We start from the raw sequence: 8,533 nt of genomic DNA, 5'->3' as shown, positions 1-8,533 counted from the left end.
GGAAGGAGCAGGCTTTCTGCCCTGCTTTCTACTCAATCAGAGCCCTAGACAGTCGGAAGTTTTCTTAAGTCAGGATTTGATCCCCGGAGCTCTGGTCAGTCATACTCTCCTGTGGATAGCTATTACACTTATCTCCCACCAGTTTCTTTACCATGGAGTATTCTGTGTCCCAAAAAGGAGTGAGGGGAAATGTCCTAGAACAGGACATTTCAAACTCTTAAAGGACCCACACATTCTGTAAACAGTCCCAGCTCAGCCACTCTGACCCAGCAAGGCCCTAGGTGGCGAGCGACAGAAACTGTCTAGGCTCATTTAAAGATGTTACGAGGATTAGAGGGGGGGTTAGAAGGACACAGGGCAGTGTACAGAACCGAAGGGAGGGTGAGGCAAACCGGAGAACGGACCCGGGCTGGCTCAGGCATAAAGCTGGTTCCTACCGCTTCACAGCTCTTGTTTTCGCTGCCACTGTCGCAGTTGAAGGCAGCCAATTCCTCCATAATAGCTGCTTTCTTCATCGAGGGCCCATTTTAAAATTAGAACGTGGATTATAGGGTAAAGTATTGTATCGGTGTTAAATTTCTTGACTTTGATAACAGCGCCTGTGGTTACGTTAGAAAGTATCTTTATCTTAGAAAAGGCTGTTGGGGGGGCGGGGGGAGGCTGGGAATACAAGAAAGAAAACTGTACTTGAACAATAGTTAAATTTTTAAAAAATGTAAAAAAATTAAAAAATAAAAAATAAAAATAAAATGACTACATAATAAAAAATAAATAAAAATAAATATAAATAAATAAATGAAAAGAAAAAAAAAAGAAAAGGCTGAAGTACAAAGGGACCCAGTGGTGTGATGTAGGCAATGTTCCTCAAAATGGTTCGAGAACAAAAATAATTATATTATTAGAGAGAAAAAGATTGACAAATGTGACAACATTTAAAACTTCTTGAAAGTTTTCATGAAGCTTCATGAAACTTTTCTGTAAGTTTGGAAGTATTTTGAAATAAATCGCTAAAAAAAAAAACCCTTAAGAAATCATGCTCTCCAGATCTTTTTATCTAAGGTCAGTATAACCAGATCTCTGGGGGTGAAACCCTGGCCCTGGGAGGCTTCTCAGCCCCCAGGGGCCTTGGCAGGCAGTGGGGTGAGGTCAGGCTCTAGGACCCTGAGGCCTGCGCTCCTTAGCGACTGAGGAGGAGCCTCCAAATCAATCACAGCCATGGACATGAACTTTCAATTGCTCATATTATATGTACGGTTTTCATTATACAAGTAATATGGAGGATAAAAAAGGAAAAGAATGATTTACTACTGTAACATATGCAACAAGAGTATTTTGATTTTTTTCGGCCAAGTCGTTTTTAATGTATATTTTTTACTTCCTAGGCGGTATGATACGTTGAATATACGACTTCAGTGCTGCTACTTTCATTTGACATTGAAGGTGTCTTCTGAGCAATCATTTTTTATGATACTGTAGCAGGTGGGTGTGCTATTATTGACTTAACTATTCCCCCACTCTTGTACATTTACATTGCCTTGAATCTTTATTTTTTATTGTTGGAATTACAAGTATGCCTGCTGCAAGGGACGGATTTGTTCACAGCAGTGTTTCCCCTGTTCAAGCCACTTACGGAAGCAAGATTACTGGGTCAGGATATGGGCGATCTCCTAGCCCCACACACATACTGACAGATTACTCTGCAAAAGAGCTTTATCATTTATGCTGCAATGGCCAAAAGTTGCTAGTTTTACAGAGTTTGACATTATAAATTTAGTCATTCTATAGTCATATCTAATTGTAGTTTTATTTTGTATCTTCCCATTGATTGTTTCCATGTCCATATCTGTCATCCACAGCTTTGGTATGTCATTGATGACACACATACCTCTTAAAAGATTTTGCCTATTTTTTATGGGTTTTCTTTTACTGAGCTTTGAGAGTTCTTTATATATGCTGGATAGCCTCTTTTTAGCTATATCTATTGTAAATATTCTTCCTTTAGTCTGTGGCTTGTCTTTTCATTCATTTAAGTGTCTCTCAAAGAGCAAAGGTTGTTAATTTCTATAAAGTCCAATGTATCAATTTGTTCTTTTATGAATTATGCTTCTGGCATCGTGCCTAAGAACCCTTTTCCTAACTCAAGGCCATGAACATTTTTTCCTGTTTTCTTCTAAAAGTGTAATAGTTTCAAGCTTTACATTTAAATCTATGATCCATTTTGCGTTATTCTTAAAAATATGTTGCAAAATATGGAACAAGTTTGTATTTTTACATATGGAGATCCAGTTGTTCAAGTGCCATTTGTTGAAATGACTGCCTTTTTCTCCACTGAACTGCCTTTGCATCTTTTTTGAAAATCAAGTGACCGATTGGTGTGAACTGATTTCTGGACTGCAGCCTGTCCTGCTGATCTGTGCGTCCAGCCTGTCACTAATGGCATACTGTCTTGGTCACCATGGCTTCCCCATAACTCTTGAAATCAGGTGTTTATGAATCCTCCAAATTTGATCTTCTTTTTCAACATTGTTTTGATAGCTATTCTAGTTCCTTTGCACTTACATATGAATTTTGAAATCAGCCTGTCAATTGTTTTTTTTTTTAAGTTTTCTTGGATTTTAACTGGTATTGCAATGAATCTATAGATCAGTTTGACAACAAACCAACTGCGATGGTTAATTTTCTGTGTTAACTTGATTAGATTGTAGAGCCCAGCTGTTTGGTCAAGCACTGAGTCTGAAGGTTGCTGCGAAGACATTTTGAGATGTGATTAACATTTAAAACAGTTGACCTTGAGTAAGACTCATCACCCTTTACGACATGGATGAGCCTCCTCCAATCAGTTGAGAAAAGACTGAGGCTCCATGTGGAGGACGAAATTCTGCCTCACATGCCACGCTACTTCCTCTTCCAGGGCTTTCCAGTCTGCCAGCTGCCCCTGTGGATTTCAGACTTCCCGGTTCTGGCGGCCTTTCTCTAGAAATACATATCCTACGAGTTCAGTTTCTCAGGAGAATCCTGACTAACACACCAATATTGAGCCTTCTGTATGTGGGGCTGAGGAGAGTGGAGGAGGGAGCAACTTTCCTACCGCAGTCAGGAACGACCCAGGTTACTGGTCTGCACAGCGGGATGGTGTCAGTACTATTCATTGATATGGGGACCCCGGAGGGAGGTGAGCTTCAGAGTAGATGATATATTTGGTCTGGGCTGCTCTTGAGTTTGAGATAACACACAAATGATATATTGGGAAGGCAATTTGGGGAGCGTAGTCTAGAATTCACAGGAGGAGTCTGAAGAGAATAAATACATTTGGCGTCCACTAAGAAATGTCTGGGAATTTACTGTATTTTCAGACTGTAAGATGCACCTCCCCCCCAAAACAATTTGGGAGGAATAATGGTTGTTAATGCTGCTGCTGAGTTCTGTTTACATTTACATTGGTGAAATATTATGTATGTTATTTGTGTTATTAAATATTTTACCGCATTTTTTTGCTTCAAAATTTTTTTCTATTTTCCTCCTCTAACTCCTAGGTGCATCTTATGGTCTGAAAAAAAATGGTAAATAAGGGGCATATGAAAACCACCTAGGGGAGATTATAGAGAGAGAAGAAGGCTTAGTGCCAAAACTTGAGGAACTCTGGTTTATTTAAATTTGTATAAAGGAGGATAAGCCATCAAAAAAGATTTAGAAAACAAGGGCAGCAGAAAAGTTTCTGGGAGAGGGTGGTTAGTGGAAGACAAGTGAAGTGATTCAATGGGGGGGGGCAGTGGAAGTTTGGAATCACACTGAGAGGTTAGGTGAGAAGAGAACTACAAAGAAACCCTGGGCTGAGCAGCTTGTCCTTCATTCGTGGACTCACTGTGGGGTCAGAAGACAGACTGAGGGGTGAGGAGTGAGAGGGTGGTGAGGCGATGGAGACAATGAGCACAGCCATCTTTCAGGGAGTCTGGCTGCGAGAGCAGGGAGAGAGAAGGGTAAATGAGGGGGGGTGGGGTGAAGCTAGATTTTGTTTTGTTTTGATTTTACGATATTTGAATGTTGATGGGAGAGAGACGGTACAGTGGAAGAAGCCAAAGATTGGGAGTGGGGAGTAATCTATACAGTGAGGTCCCTGAGGAGGGTGGAGGGACGAGGATCCTGTGCACAGGGAGAATTAACCTCCTCTGTGTCACTGGGGGGATAGAGAGAGAGACCCTAGGCAGACAGAAGGAAGTGCAGTTTGGTGGCAGTCAGTTGAGGTGTTCCCTATCGGCCATTTTTATTTCCATGTGAAGTAGGAGGAGCACCATCTGTGGAGAAAAGTTGGAGGTTTGAGGACAGTGGAATTGAAATGGTTGGACTAAGTACTTTGTGAAGTCCTCCAGCCCCGAGTGCCCACAGTTTCCAAGTTCAAGGCATTCTGACAAAGCGTAGTGTTGGTGGAAGCTGAGGACTGAGCTGGTGCTATGGGGCAGTCTGGTAAAGCAAAGATCTCTTGGTCAAGATCTTTGCACCAGAGGGAAAGAAATACCTCCAAGCCTACTTCTTAGATCTGTTGCTTGGTAACCAAGTTTAAGTGAATTACTTCTTCCTCTTGGGCTATGCTAATATCCAGCTTATGGAGGATGACCCTCCAACTCTTATGCAAAAAAGTGGCCAAGATTGCTCTCTTGGGGGGACTGCCTTCAGAGGGAATATTCTATACATAAGGTCCAGTGATATCAGTTTAGTCTGATACATTAATAAACATCTGTTCTGCATCCTTTGTGTATTAGACACTTGGCATAGAGCAAAGAATAAAAATGAGATATTACTCATCTTTGTGGAGCTCACAGTGTACTGGAGAGTCATAATAATGACTAATTAAATAATTATAAGTGAGTAAAGTGTCACGAGGGAGAAGTTTAGAATTCTACAGCAGTTAAGAGAAGGAAGGCTCACTTTACTTGAGAGGCTAAATGAAGTCTCCCCAGGGAAGAAGCATTTAATCCAAGACATGAAAAATGAGCAGGTGTTTGACTCCTGAAAAGAGTTAGCTGGTAGGGATGGGATGGGCATCTAAGGGTCATGGACATTAAATCTGAGGAAAGGGATAAGGTCAGTCTTCTTTAGCTGTAGATGACTATGCCTTGAAAGTTCGGTGCCAGGGAACAGTCTATGACAGACTGGTCTTCACTCAATTTGCTTCGGTGATTTTTATCGATCATCTCGAATGGAGGGTTGGCTTTTCCTGCCTATTGGCTAGTGGCTGCCCATTAGGTTCCTCAGAATCACCTGGGGAAGCAGACGTTTGCTAACTACCCAGTGTTTTAAAGCACCCAGACCAACTAGATTAGAATTGTTAGGCATGGTACCTGCTCATCATTATTTTTAGAAAGCCCCCCCCCACAGGTGAATCTAATCTGTATTTGACATTAAGACCCCCTGCTATGGGGCTTTGGGAGACGTGGATGCTCTGGGTTTAGTCTCAGGTTAGCCGATCTGTGGTCTCAGAGTGAGGGTGCTGGGTTAGGGCACAAGCATTTGCTTCTCTCAACTCTGTGCTCCTGAGGAAAGGACTACCAGACATCCTGCTTCCAGCAAGTCTGAAGAATTTCATCTTTTGCATATGTCTGAGTTCAAGCAGATTCTAGCACTTTCTTTTTGTGGAATTTTTGCTAATCTCAGAAATTTGGGCCTTAAATCCTTGCCCAGTTTATTTACTGAACTCCAACCTGCCATCCTCCTTAGCGCTTTTTGGGGGGCCTGTTGTCCTCCAGCTGATTGGGCAGTGGCTGGTGCACCCTCAGCTTCTCCCTTCAGCCTCTCCCTTACTGATCCTTTCTCCATGGCACCCACATTTGGAACAGTGTGTTATTCACAGTGATCTACAATCTTTCAGGCAACCTGCTCTCTTAGGCCTTTCAAAGTCTGCCCTGTTCTTTCAACTATATATTTCCCTTTGCATAAAATATCCAGAATAAAGTACCCCACATACTAGGCTGAAGCTGTCAAAGCAAAAATATCCAGTCTTGCTGGAAAAAAAAAGGCATTTCCAGCCTGAGTCAAAGATCACCTCTGTGTACCAAAGGGTGAGCTCCTATGTTCTGTGAACTTCAGGCAGCATTTTCCACCTTATCTGTTTCCTGTTCATGGAACGGGGAACCTGGGGACCCCAGAGCAAGTTAGATTCCTAGTAGGCTGCCTGAGTAGCTTGGAGCACCTGAAACCAGTAAGCAGAGAGGCCTCCCTGTCCCCTTCCCATAAAGTGAAGGTGGCAATGGGCCAGCTCATTTGACTAGATACGTACATTGGCTGCTCTTAACGTGTTCATCCCTGGATGGCCTAAGCTTTTCTAGTTTTAGTACTGCAAACAGAGCTTTCAGTTCTTGAGATTATTTGACTTTGAAGAGTTTCTGGGAGGCCTGGTTCACACATTTTGTGTTCGTCTCAGATTGTCTTGCATCAAGGAGGGTGCGTCTCTACACAGCACACTTGGTATTTAGGTCAGTAGAAAAACCTACACAGGGTCATTAATTAATTAAATGTGATATTAAAGTCAGGGATGGGCCCAACCCTTTGAGTGTTTAGAAAGACTTCAAGGTGGGGATAAGCCAAGTTCTAACATGTTCAGGGCCAAGTCAGGCTGAGTGAAGCTCCAGTGAGCGCAGATATGTTCTTTCTGACCGGTGGGCCCACTCAGCATCTTTGCAGCCAAACCACCTCAACGCAGAACTCCTCAAACAGGGTTCCTGTCCTCAAACAACCCATCTTCATGCCACTGCAGGGTGCTACTCAGGCCTGTTTTATTGCTGGGGGAGGCTGGGGTGGAGGTAAAGCCACGCTGGTGGGCGGCATTGAAATGGGACTGGTAGCCATGGCCCAGTGACGCCCAGGGAGAAGGCAGATGGGTGTGGGGAGTGCGCAGACTCTGGGTACAGACTCCACATGACACAAGCAGTCATGCTTCTCTGTGGCAAGAATAGGGGTCAGACAGTGAGTCGATTCTGAATTCTTCTCAAAGATGAATGGATTTATTGAGGAAATGACCTATATTTAGCACTTTCTTTTACATCATGGCTATATTCTGGTGAATTTTTTTTTCATTTTGTTTAAACTCAACAGAGTCGCTTTTCATACACACTCTCCCCACTTTGACAAAATGATCCCTGTCAGTTCAGTAGGACATCAATGGAGGCCTCAATTCCAGACCTAAACATGGCTTTTGAGGCTAGTTTCTGACACTGGACTTGCCAAAAATACTTGAGAAAGCCATTTCTGAATAAGGAACCATCTCTAGTTTAGATAAATCACTCTGCTTTCTTAGGACATGATTCAGAAAATTATTATTTCCACTGAATGTTTTTTTCTCAGATTAGAACAAGCAGTCTATGTTTTCATCAGGCTAACTTGCCTTCTTGCTTACCTTCTCCTCCTCCTCTCTGCCCTGCCCTGTACTGCCAACCCACAGTGAGTGTGAGGGAAGGGGGGTCTAAACTGTTTTCCATTACCCACATCTTAGTTACTTCAAGCACCTAAGGAGGGAAATTTTGATGACTTTTATCTTTTCGTTAACACAAGCAATGTGACTTTCTCAGACACAAATGGTCTGCGTTTTCTGGATTTCTTTTCTTCCTCTACAAAATTAAGGGGGTACACGAGATGTTTTCTAAGGTCCTATTTCATCTGATTTGAATTAACAAGTGGCCTGGGAAATGGCTTTTTAGTAAAAGTAACAGAGAAGGGTAGAGCCATCTTACATGTCATCCTGGTGACAAGTGTACGTAGAACAGAGTTCTGGATCAGGAATCAAAGTCATTGTACGAACTACCAGGGGAGCCCCCATTAATCACTCCAAAGCCTTCACTGGCTGTGAGAGCTATAAGTGGGGTCACGTTGACCAACTGAAGCGAGGTATGTCAAATGCTTTCAAAATAAAAACATCCACAAGAATCAGGGGTTGCTATTAAAATAGCAAATCGTTCCACAGAAATTATTTCTCAGCCTCTGGATTCTAGGTCTCTAGTCAGCTTAAAATATACTTACATAAATCTCCCATTCCAATCCCAGTAACTGCAATGGAATTCAAATAGCAAGACAATAATGATTTGTTAGTGGAAAGGCCACGAATCTAAAATTAGCTTGAGAGCATAATCACTGAAAATGAAGGCTTGATTTGAAAGGCATTTTGGAAATCTGCACTGATTCTGCAGCACCAAATTTAAGTCAGCCATCTCTATATTTAAAAAAAACATCAGCACCCGTTTTCCAGTAGATTCCTGGAGAACACTCCAGGCTAAAGTTATGATGCCTCATAGTCATGCCTTAGTCCCATCCAAGTTGCTGTGCAAGAAAAATGGCTGAATCTCTAAGGCAAGTTCTCCCAATTATAATGTTTTCAACATTTCAATGAGTTTTCAACATTTCTCCCCAATAGGTAAGTTAAAGGTAATGTATTAACAACCTTTATGAAAGCTCTCCAGGTACTTCAGGTAAAAGTTGCTGTAATGTGGCCAAGGCACCCCTTCTGTATTTCATCCCTGGCATGACCCACGCGTGTTTGTAAACAAAG

This window comes from Sturnira hondurensis, unplaced genomic scaffold (genome assembly GCF_014824575.4).
Source record: "Sturnira hondurensis isolate 20B ecotype Veracruz unplaced genomic scaffold, ASM1482457v3 Scaffold0019428, whole genome shotgun sequence".
Classification (NCBI taxonomy): Eukaryota; Metazoa; Chordata; class Mammalia; order Chiroptera; family Phyllostomidae; genus Sturnira; species Sturnira hondurensis.
The sequence above is the reverse complement of the archived record's forward strand: the minus strand, read 5'-3'. Positions refer to the sequence as shown.